This window comes from Dreissena polymorpha, chromosome 16 (assembly GCF_020536995.1).
Source record: "Dreissena polymorpha isolate Duluth1 chromosome 16, UMN_Dpol_1.0, whole genome shotgun sequence".
In the NCBI taxonomy this organism is placed as follows: Eukaryota; Metazoa; Mollusca; class Bivalvia; order Myida; family Dreissenidae; genus Dreissena; species Dreissena polymorpha.
The window spans coordinates 40559383-40570802 of record NC_068370.1 but is presented as its reverse complement, the minus strand read 5'-3'; the positions used below and the strand labels follow the sequence as shown (position 1 = coordinate 40570802).

The window sequence follows — 11420 nt, the reverse complement described above, 5'->3', positions numbered from 1 at the left end:
TTCTGACAAAGCAGAGGCCGTATATCATAAATGACTATTAAAATGACCTTTTTTGATGTTTTTTTCCCGTTTCAAATGAATTTCATTCGACTAAACCCAAAATCTACACATGTGATAATAATGATCCATGTATGGTCATATATGGGTCATGACTCAGACATGGCAGGTGCAATATGTCATAAATGGTGATGCAGATCACGGGTTTTTGATGTGTTTTTTTCTTCTTTTCAGGTGATTTCCGGTCGAATAAACCAAAAATCTAAAAATGTGAAAATATGATCCACACATGGAACCTTATGTTCACCTCTTGTTCCATTTATGGGCCTGGAGTCAAGCGGGCGATACTTACCAATTACTTACCTATTGGGGCAAGACATTTTATTGCTTCAGCTAATCTATTTGTTCGCCGTCTTCCCCGGTTTTTACCCCGTAGTCGAAGAGGAGCTCATCTTTGTTTATACATCTGGTCGCTACTAGAAGAATAACTGTGTTGCCGTCTAATGTCTTTTTCTTGGCCTTCACATTGAAGTTCTTGCGCGAATGGTTCAGACCTCGCCCGAGTGTTGTCATGAACACGCCCCTAGAATGACAAGAACATTCTTAAGATGCATCAATGCAAAACTTACCTTCTTTCATGAAGAACATGTAATAAGTGTCTTTCGGGTCCTTGCTCTTCATCCTTTTTTCACCCTCCTCATACGATATTTGGAGGCCGTGATAGTCGCATACTACCTGCCCCTTTTCTTGAGGGGTGCCTAGGTTGGTAGATTTATTTGTGTTATTTATATTATTATTAATATCATTGATACTTCGATTGTAATAAAGACGTATTACTAGCATGCGTCGCATACAGCAAGCTTTTATTGATTAGTCAGTTTTGTTTGTCTTTCATTGTTTCATAACTATTTTCTTGCGTATATTGATATGAAGTACAGCAGATTGTTCCGGGTATTGGTCCCCCTTCTGTGTTTTCATGAGCTTTGGACCGTTCCCTGCTGTTCCAGGAAGCCACATTAGGGATTGACGCGCTCTTGCGCCGATTACAGACGAATTTTTTCCCAATAAAACAATCTCCTACACGGAGGGTCCAAAACGACTAAATCCAAAAACGCTCGAAAATGACTAAGTCCAAAAAAAAAATATATATAAATTACTTGATTTACCATTATATCGAGATTAGGAAGACATTTATATGCGTTTGGCATTTGTAATGCGTTGTTTTAACATTTAACAATGACTTTTAAGCAATAGAGCGTTTTCTGCCTTATGTCACTTATAGTACCTTAATGATCCATATATGGGCCATAGATTCTGACAAAGCAGAGGCCATATATCATAAATGACTATTAAAATCACCTTTTTTGATGTTTTTTTTCCGTTTCAAATAAATTTCATTCGACTAAACCCAAAATCTACACATGTGATAATAATGATCCACTTATGGTCATATATGGGCCATGACTCGGACATGACGCCCGCTCTCTCGGTCAGGCCATCAAGAATTTCTTGCACCTTAACCTGCTTTGGCGTGGTGGGTGAGGTTGGCAGAACAGCATGCATGGATTTCCTCGGCGTCGTCGGTGAGTTTGGCAGAATGAGTTTTCGTGGGCGAAGGCTTCTGTTCAGCCGTTGTCTCCCTCCTCAGCCTGAATGGCCATGATATCCTCTATCACTGTCAGAGCGGCAACAGCAGATTGCTTAAATCCGACCTTGTAGTGGCTGGCTGCTACCCGCTCCAAGTGACACCGGTGGTTTTAGACTAACCTCTGTTGCTCCGCAGACCTGTCTTGTTAATACGTCTCAATCGCGATCTGAGCCATTGATGCCGTGATCTTGGGCACGTTGAACTGTTTCTGCAACTTTTCAATCCTGTCGCTGATTTTCTTGTAGTGATTACAGTCGTTCTGCGTTCTTGTAGTGATTACCGTCGTACTGCGTGAAGAAGTATGGGTTTGTCACTTGCTTCTGACTGGCGATGATGGTGCGCACATATCTGTAATATAAATCAAAAGCAGTAATCCAGTACGGAGATAGGGCGTTGCGGCAGTCGTGCGTGTCGGCAGTCTTTTGATTGGCTACAAATATAATAATGTAATCGCCATTAATATGAGAAACACGCTCGCCGTGAAAAGCAGCATTAAATTCCCTGACTTGCATATTCTTGGCTGCGCCGGCACTCTGACCTTGGGCCAAACAAATATAAACCGTCATATGTCTGTTCAGGAAAGCAACATCCGTCTTGTTGAGAATCTTACCGGTGTTCTCCTTCGCATGTTTGATGTTTTCCATGATCGTGTTGAATTTCTCTTTCGACATGGTAATAACTTGCATCACGGCGGGGAGCGTAGGTGGCAGCTTCTTGTTGTTCTTCTCGATTTTGTGTTGTTTATTAACACGTGAATCGAGACCCGATAACACGACGGCAATATGCTTGAGGAGAACTTCAAGCCTACTATACTCACGTGTATTTTTAACTCTCAGCTCTAAATCCATATCCATTCTAAGATATTCCAAGAAATGCTTATAGTTCTTAGTATAATTACATTTAGTTTTGATACTATACCCAATGCCCTTGTCAAAAAAGTAAAAGGACCTTATCGTAAGCTTCTATAGTCAGGGCCTCGGTGTGAAACGGAACCACCTGCACTTGGTTGCCCTGGCCATGTGCCGTCATCATTATCCGGTACACTACCCTCGTCACGTTGGCCAGGGTATTGTCAATCGTGGGGTCACCCTTGTCTGCCCGTTTAAGGGTCTCGAATAGTTCTGGAATGATAGGAAAAATGCGTGATATCTAAATGATGTACAAAGGTGTACAAGCGAAAACACGAGCATTTCATACCGTGTTTTACACTGACGACGGAGGTCTAATTACGCGAAATATCGACAGATCTGCAAACTTTACTGGAACATCCAAGAAGCCAGATTCTTTAACCACCTTCCGCAGGTCTTTGGTAAACAGCCTACCGTTCGCGTTCTGTTCGCGGTCAGCTACAGGGACGGTAGAAGGCTGTCAGAGCCTGGCGCCTGTGCGAGCGACGTCGGACACCGTCGCGTTGTCTCTGCTGACAGCAGGCGAAAATACGTAGTCGCTTTCGCCGGCAGCTGCAATGTCCGACTCGGAATCCTCATCACTGGAGACAATCACCCGCCGCTTTCCTTTAGATGTGGAACACGACATAACGTAATCGTCGCGTTTGCCTTCAGGGGACCACAGCGTGCGCTTCTTGCCGTGTGGCAAGACCTCCTCAGCTGTCCTGGGCGCGACTGACTGTGGGCGAAACTGTCCGAGGTGTGGCCAAACTGAGAATTGCCTGTTTCGCTTGCACCTTCGGCGGAGACACCTTGAACAGCAACGTGGAAATGGATAGTCGACGCTTGTCCGCAACCGGCACTTCTTCTAGTTGAAAACGCAGAAAGCGACGTTTCACCGAGCGGTTTGCAGGCTCTTTCGGCGACGTCCATATGCCAGCTCCTGCCGGAATTATGTCATGACCCCATTCCTCAAGGATAGCGTACACCTAATTTAAACATTTCCAAATTTATCACATGTACAGTTGACACAGATACATCATATACCAAGAAGTACATCTAGTGAGCAAAATCGTGTAGGACCTAAGTAACAACATGCGCTCTCCCTGTATTGATATCAAATAACATTTACATTACAGTACAAACAGCGGTATATCACAGATTATCTATTTCGTAAATTGTACAGCAAAACGTAAACAAATAAAGCAGAAACGATGATCTATTTAAACTTTAAACTCCACATACCTCGGATGCGGTGTACATCCTGTCTGCTGGCAGACATCCTTCTGGGACCGCTTTGTTGGCGGCGATTACAACATAGTTGTCTTTCACATCGTTGTAATTGTCAAGCAAATCCGTCCCGGCTGGGCATTTGCTGCAAATCATCTGGTGTCGTAGAAGCCTGGGTCCAGTGTATTTCAAGCACCAGTTGCAACGATAATGGTTGCAATTTGGTTCTTCCTTTTTTTCCATCTTCGGTAGTTTTACCTGAGCCTGAGCCATCTCCCTTATACTAAAACTACTACTACAAGTACCACTATAATAATATTATTATTTTATAAATTATTACTATTGCTAAAAATATGTTACTAATAATACTATCACTACTTATAATAATACTAATCTAAATACAACTTAATAATACGCTTACCACTTATAATGGTAATAATATAATTACTATTTATAATACGACCAATAATACTGCAACCACTGTTTTAACTAATATTATTAGAAATAATGATAACACCTATAATATTACTACTAATAATATTAAAACCACTGTGTGTACTAATAATATATTATACAATATATTATATAAAATTTATTAATATTAATACTATGTCTACTATTGAAAAAAAACTATAGCAATTAATATAAATTGTATTGTGATTATTTAGTCTAGTTATCCTGTTTGCTATAATTATATTCTATATTCTATAATATGATATTAATAATACTAAAACGTCTTATTATGTTAATAATATAAAAACAACTTAAAAATACTATAACTACTTATAATGATAATAATATAAAAACTACTTATAATACTACAATTAATACTACAACCACTTATAAACTATTATAATATCAAAATTAATGATAATAACTATATTAGTTATTATACTAACAATAATAAACTACAACGTGTGCTGTCAGTAAACAAAGATAGTCCTGAGCTCAAAGTCTACTTCGGAACAGTTGTGTCTTTCGACTGGCGATAGAGCATTTTTACCATGCTTTTATATACTTGAGCTTCACAGTACTCTGTTTCGGTTATTCGACTCAGTTTCTCTTTCCTGACAGTGTTAATAATCTCCTCTGTATTGAGTATACCTGGATCATATACTTCCAGTGTCTTCTCAGACCCTTTAGCCCTTGATTTTGCCGAGAGGACCACATCATCTATTGTCCCCATTTCTTCTCTACTTGTTGACAGTAGTTGCATCCCCTGCAAGGCATGTTTTTCAAATCATGACCCAGTAGATATGCATCACAGTCATCCACGATGATGTCATTGTACATGTATAGTAAATATGATTCATATATAAATTAAGAAATGTTACAGTTTTCTTGATCTACATACGCAGACGATTGTTTATAAATTCATTTTAATCAACGCAAACAATAGCATTATGAGTAATAATTGCTGGTTTCCCAATTCTTTTAGTTAATTGTGTTTCGATGATAAACGGTATCTACTGGATAATGTAAGCGTTAGTTACGCATATGGTCTCTACATAATACAACAAACATAATACATGTATTTTTATTATGTATTTATATATTTGAACATTAAAAAAGTTCTGTCTGTCTTTCATTTTCATTGCAGAATCTGTAAACAAACATAGACTTTATTTTTATCCCCACGCGTTTTGAAAAGCGTGGGTATATTGTGGTTTTCTCCGCCGTCCATCTGTCCGTCCTGGCCACTATCTCCTCCTACACTATTAGCACTACAACCTTGAAACTTACACACATGGTAGCTATGAGCATATGTGCGACCCAGCACTATTTGGAATTTTGATCTGATCCCTGGGTCAAAAGTTATGGGGGTTAGGGTGGGGCCGGGTCAGAGATTTTCACTCATTTTTTTAGGTTATTTTACATTAACTTCTTCATTTCTACACCGATTCACTTTAAATTGATACTGAACCTCTCTTATGACAATACGGTCAATCTCAACTATGCATGGCCCCATAACAAACCCTGGGGCGCCCCGCCCACATAGGCCACGTCCACCAAAAATTGTCTTATTATAATTTCTTCATTTCTACACCGATTTAATTCAAATTGATACTGAACCTCTCTTATGACAATACGGTCAATCTCAACTATGCATGGCCCCATTACCAACCCTGGGGTGCCCCGCCCACATAGATCACACCCACCCAAAATTGCCTTTTACTATAATTTCTTCATTTCTACATTGATTTACTTCAAATTGATACTGAACCTCAGATCTTATGACAATACGGTCAATCTCAACTATGCATGGCCCCATTACCAACCCTGGGGTGCCCCGCCCACATAGACCACACCCACCCAAAATTGCCTTTTACTATAACTTCTTCATTTTTACACCGATTCACTTCTAATTGATACTGAACTTCTCTTATGACAATATGGTCAATCTCAACTTTGCATGGCCCCATTACCAACCCTGGGCGCCCCTGGGTCAAACATGTGGCATGGGGATACTCTGGCCTCTGCCGCGCCATTTCTAGTTTATATATGTGCTGGAACAACGCTCCCATTATGATGCCGACAAGCATTACACTCAGTGCCTGTATCGGCAATCAAGATACGCCCAGAGGCGTGGTTTCAATTCTATTGACAGGCGTTGTGTTTTCCCGGGGATTTTGACAAATTTTGTAAAGTCCGCAAAGCAAAAAATTAAGGCGAAGTTTTTTTCACTGAGAGCTCAGAACACGGCAAAGTTTTGAAACTTTATGCGACTTTGTCGAGAGCCCTGCACTAATTAATTTTTTTTTTAGCTGCCTTAGTTACAGCTTTTCAGCAGCCTCATTTTTATACGCCCGTTTTATAAAAACAGGACGTATTATAAGATCACCCTTGGCGGGCTGGTGAAGGTGTGCACGCGGCGTCCACAGCAGTGTCCGCTGTCTAATTCAAATAGTCTTCATACTATCTTCACCAAACTTGGTCAGAAGTTGTATACAGTTCGAATATGGGTCATGCCAGGTCAAAAACTAGGTTACGAGGTCAGTTAGTGCATTCCAAACATTTAGCATTGTGTCTCTAATTATCCACCGCCATAGGCGGAGGGATATTGTTTTGGCGTTGTCCGTCTTTCCTTCCGTCCGTCCGTCCGTACGGCACTTTTGTGTTGGGAGCCATATCTTGGAAGGGCTTTGGCGGATTTCATTGAAACTTGGTATGAGTATATATATATATGGATAAGAGGATGATGCACGCCAAATAGCATTGTACCCCACCTGTTAATAACAGAGTTATGGCCCTTTGTATCTTGAAAAAATGCTTTTTTTGTGTCCGGAGCCATATCTTTGAAGTGCTTTGATGGATTTCATTGAAACTTAATTGGTATGAGTATACATATGAATAAGAGGATGATGCATGCCAAATAGCCTTGTACACCATCTGTTAATAACGGAGTTATGGCCCTTTGTATCTCGAAAAAATGCTTTTTTGAGTGTCAAATATAACACTTTTGTGTCCAGAAGCATATTGGGGGGGGGGGGGGGGATATCAATTCTACGAATGTGCTTGTTGAAGAAGTTTTCATCTGATCTTTACCAAATGTGGTCAGAAGTTGTATCTAGACAATATCTAGGTCAAGTTCGATTATGGGTCATGCCGGGTTAATATATACTCAATTTGTCTGTTGCCAAACAGGTATTGTGGAGGCATTTCTAGTGTATGTTGGACTTACATTTATAGAGAATATTGTGTGTTGTAATTTTCTTAACTTTTAAGATAAAATTAAGTCACATAATAATAATAATATGTATGTCTATGAACAATCAACTCCCACTTGTATCATTAAGAGTTGTGTGATATGGAAGAATCATGTTTCACATGTATTTCCATTAAAGTTGATGGTCTATGTCTATATCTATAAAAAAGCGATATAGAATTATAGTTGGTCTGTGTTTTAGGCATTTAAGACATATCAACAAGATGTATAATGTAGATTGTCATATATGTATGGACAATGATTGCAGTAGTTTTTTTCCACAATCTACAAATCAACTCTTGTCAAGAGTGTAACTCAATTGTCTACCATTAACATTGGTAAGTTTTGTATCGACTTAAAAATTAAGCAAGTTATCCAAGAATTAAATTACTTACAAGTGAAAGTGTGTTGAATGTTAAGTAATCCTGCTGTAAAACAGGTGACCACTGAGTATCTCTTGGACGTTTGAAATCCTGTGATTGCTACATCGTGTATCAATACTTCACTATTTAGTAGCTGTTCAATGTTGTAGTGCAGCGACTTAACTCTTTCAGTGCTGGAACCAAATTTTGAAGGCCTTTGCAAACAGTTTGGATCCAGATGAGACTCCACAGAACGTGGCGTCTCATCAGGAGTCAAACTGTTTGCTATTCTGATAAAATCGAAGAAAATGCTAATTATAGAAATTCAGCAGAAGACATTTTAGAAGACGACAAATTTCCCAGCATGCAAAGTGTTATTAAGCAATTGCATCACAAGTTAAGAGTCCCTGGTATAAGCGCAAGCTTCACCCTGATTTTGAAGCACTAAAAGATCACATGATTTCCTCAGGCATGAGGTGTCCTGACTTGCACAGTCATTGTTATTCAACTGACTGGTCAATGGTCGGGCAGTATCATTTCCAAAATAATCTGTGCACCCAGTTCAAACTTCTTCCTCATCTATGTTAGCATTAAAAAATCCATATTTTTACTTTTATTGTAAGTTTAGTGAAATTTCTAAAGTTGTTAGTGAAGTGGAATTTCAAAGTTAAAACTAATTATAATAATAACTTCATATGCATTTACCAGTTCTACCGTATATTTGGACGCTGTAGCATATTATAACCAATTGTAACACAGACATTTAAGACCTTTGCTTTAAGTTTGATGCTTTTGGAAGTTTGTGACTGCATTTATGATTTATGGAATGCAGGGAAGTTGTCGACACTTTGAAGGAAGAGACCTCAGTATTCCCTTGTTTGAAATATCCTGTATCAGTGTTGCAGATCATTGCTTCTTTTCAGAAAGGACTTTGATTTTGCCAATAGTGTAATATGTCACCATCTGATACAATTTTGTTTTAATTGTGTCTATTTTTTTGTAAACCTTTTGTGTAAAAATGAATTACCACCTCTTATAGTTCACGGGTCACATCTGATTTGTAATTATACCCCCACAAACGAAGTTTAGGGGAGTATATAGGAGTGAACTTGTCTGTCGGTCTGTCTGTCCGTATTAAGTGTCTGCTCTCTAATTCAAGTTTTTTTCATCTGATCTTAACCAAATTTGGTCAGAAGTTGTATCTAGATGATGTCTAGGTCAAGTTCGAATATGGGTCATGCCAGGTCAAAAACTAGGTCACGGGGTCACTTAGTGCGTTTGAAACATTAAGCATGGTGTTGGCTTTCTAATTCAAGTAGTTATCATCCGATCTTCACCAAACTTGGTCAGAAGTTTTATCAGATGATCTTAAGGCAAAGTTCGAACCAGTGTCAACACCACACATCAGACTTGTGGTCACCTGTTTACTTCAGGATTTACTTTTAACATTTGAAGTCACTAAATTTGTTTCCAAACTAATCAAAAAAAGTACATTTGAATTCACTAAATATGTGTCCAAACTAAATCTTGTTCCGCTGTTTCCCTATTTAAACTACATTTACAGTAGCTCGATTGGTGTTCAAAAGATATTTAAAGAGTCAAAAATTGTTGTGTAATCAATATTTTGAGGAGTTGTCTGAAAGAAATTTTGAGGATCTAGATTGCTGTATTAACTACATTTTCAGGAGTTAGATTGTTGTCTTAAAATAAATGCATTTTGAGGAGCTAGATTGTTGTATAAACTACATTTTAAGGAGCACCATGTACATTGTTGTATCAACAACATTTTTTTGAGCTACCTGTACATTGTTGTATCAACTGCAAAATCAAGAGTTAGACTTCATTCTAAAGTACATTTTTATGCCCCCCTTCGAAGAAGAGGGGGTATATTGCTTTGCTCATGTCGGTCTGTTGGTTGGTCGGTCGGTCTGTCGGTCCGTCCACCAGGTGGTTGTCAGACGATAACTCAAGAACGCTTGGGCCTAGGATCATGAAACTTCATAGGTAAATTGATCATGACTCGCAGATGACCCCTATTGATTTTGAGGTCACTAGGTCAAAGGTCAAGGTCACAGTGACCAGAAATAGTAAAATGGTTTTTGAATGATAACTCAAGAACGCATACGCCTAGGATCATGAAACTTCATGGGTAGATTGATCATGACTTGCAGATGACCCCTATTGATTTTGAGGTCACTAGGTCAAAGGTCAAGGTCACGGTGACCCGAAATAGTAAAATGGTTTCCGGATGCTAACTCAACGCATACGCCTAGGATCATGAAACTTCATGGGTAGATTGATCATGACTCGCAGATGACCCCTATTGATTTTGAGGTCACTAGGTCAAAGGTCAAGGTCACGGTGACCCGAAATAGTAAAATGATTTTCGGATGATAACTCAAGAACGCTTTTGCCTAGGATCATGACACTTCATAGGTACATTGATCGTGACTTGCAGATGACCCCTATTGATTTCGCAGGTCACTAGGTCAAAGGTCAAGGTCACAGTGACAAAAAACATATTCACACAATGGCTGCCACTACAACGGACAGCCCATATGGGGGGCATGCATGTTTTACAAACAGCCCTTGTTTAATATCTAATAACAAAATTATAATAATCTTTATTTATTCTCTATAATTTCCGGGTGGCAATACCAACTTCAGCATATCCACTCCCAATCAGGGAAACATGAATAAAAAGATATACTAAACAATCAAACAAGTAAAAATGATAAGAGTACACGAATGACGTACACAAAGAGGAGAAGCCGAGGTATGAGTGTCAGGTCTACAACCACCGCCTTACAGTGGCCAACGTGCACCTACATCCTACCAGCCAAATTTTACATTACAAAAAATATCTGAATTATGCAAACACCATAACTGCAAACAGACAGTTTTGGTTAAATTTAAAAAATAGAGAAGGTATATTAAACAAGAAAAATGAAAAGAACCTACCAGTGAGTTCTACTCACAGGAGACCGTACAAAAATAAAAAGAACCAAAAGACAAAAGAATAATGGACTGGTGGGCGAGGCCAATAAAGGGCTAATGGAATAAATGGCCTTAATACTGAGCCCTAAAATAAAACAACACTCCCAAGCTCACAGCCCAGGCTTATAGCCTGTGACGTGAGCGTTAGCGTATGCTCTCTTGAGCTTGTGTATGTGAGCCTGTGACGGAAGGTATTAGACTGTGCATTAGCCTGTGACTTAGTGTCTTGCCCGGGAGGTTTAAGGCACCCTGTAAACCTAATGAAGAGCTATGCTGCTTTCAAAGCCGTCACCACTAAGGGGAATACAATAAATAAAAAAATAAATCAACTACAGTGAACTTGCACCTGGTAAACAAAACAAAGAATCCTGTAAAAAAAAAAGAAGTTATGAATTTGAACACTTGAACTGTATTATGGTAGCTTACATTAATCAGCCTGCGCAAACTTCGCAGGCCAGTCTGGGTGCCTATCTAGGCTCATACAGTCCTTTAATTCAATCATTCTTACCAACATCATCACATTCACCAGCTCAACTTCAGAGACTATCATCATCACTAGCACCACCATCATCACAAACTACTACTTCCACCAC

The 11420-nt window shown here is 39.1% G+C and overlaps 1 long non-coding RNA gene across 1 annotated transcript; it reads left to right on the top strand.

The window, feature by feature from the left end:
- Positions 1-9488: 9488 nt before the first annotated feature.
- LOC127861591 (uncharacterized) lies at positions 9489-11055 on the top strand. The gene is made up of 2 exons (XR_008040280.1): positions 9489-10043; positions 10186-11055. It is a non-coding gene; the product is annotated as an uncharacterized LOC127861591 (long non-coding RNA).
- Positions 11056-11420: the final 365 nt, after the last annotated feature.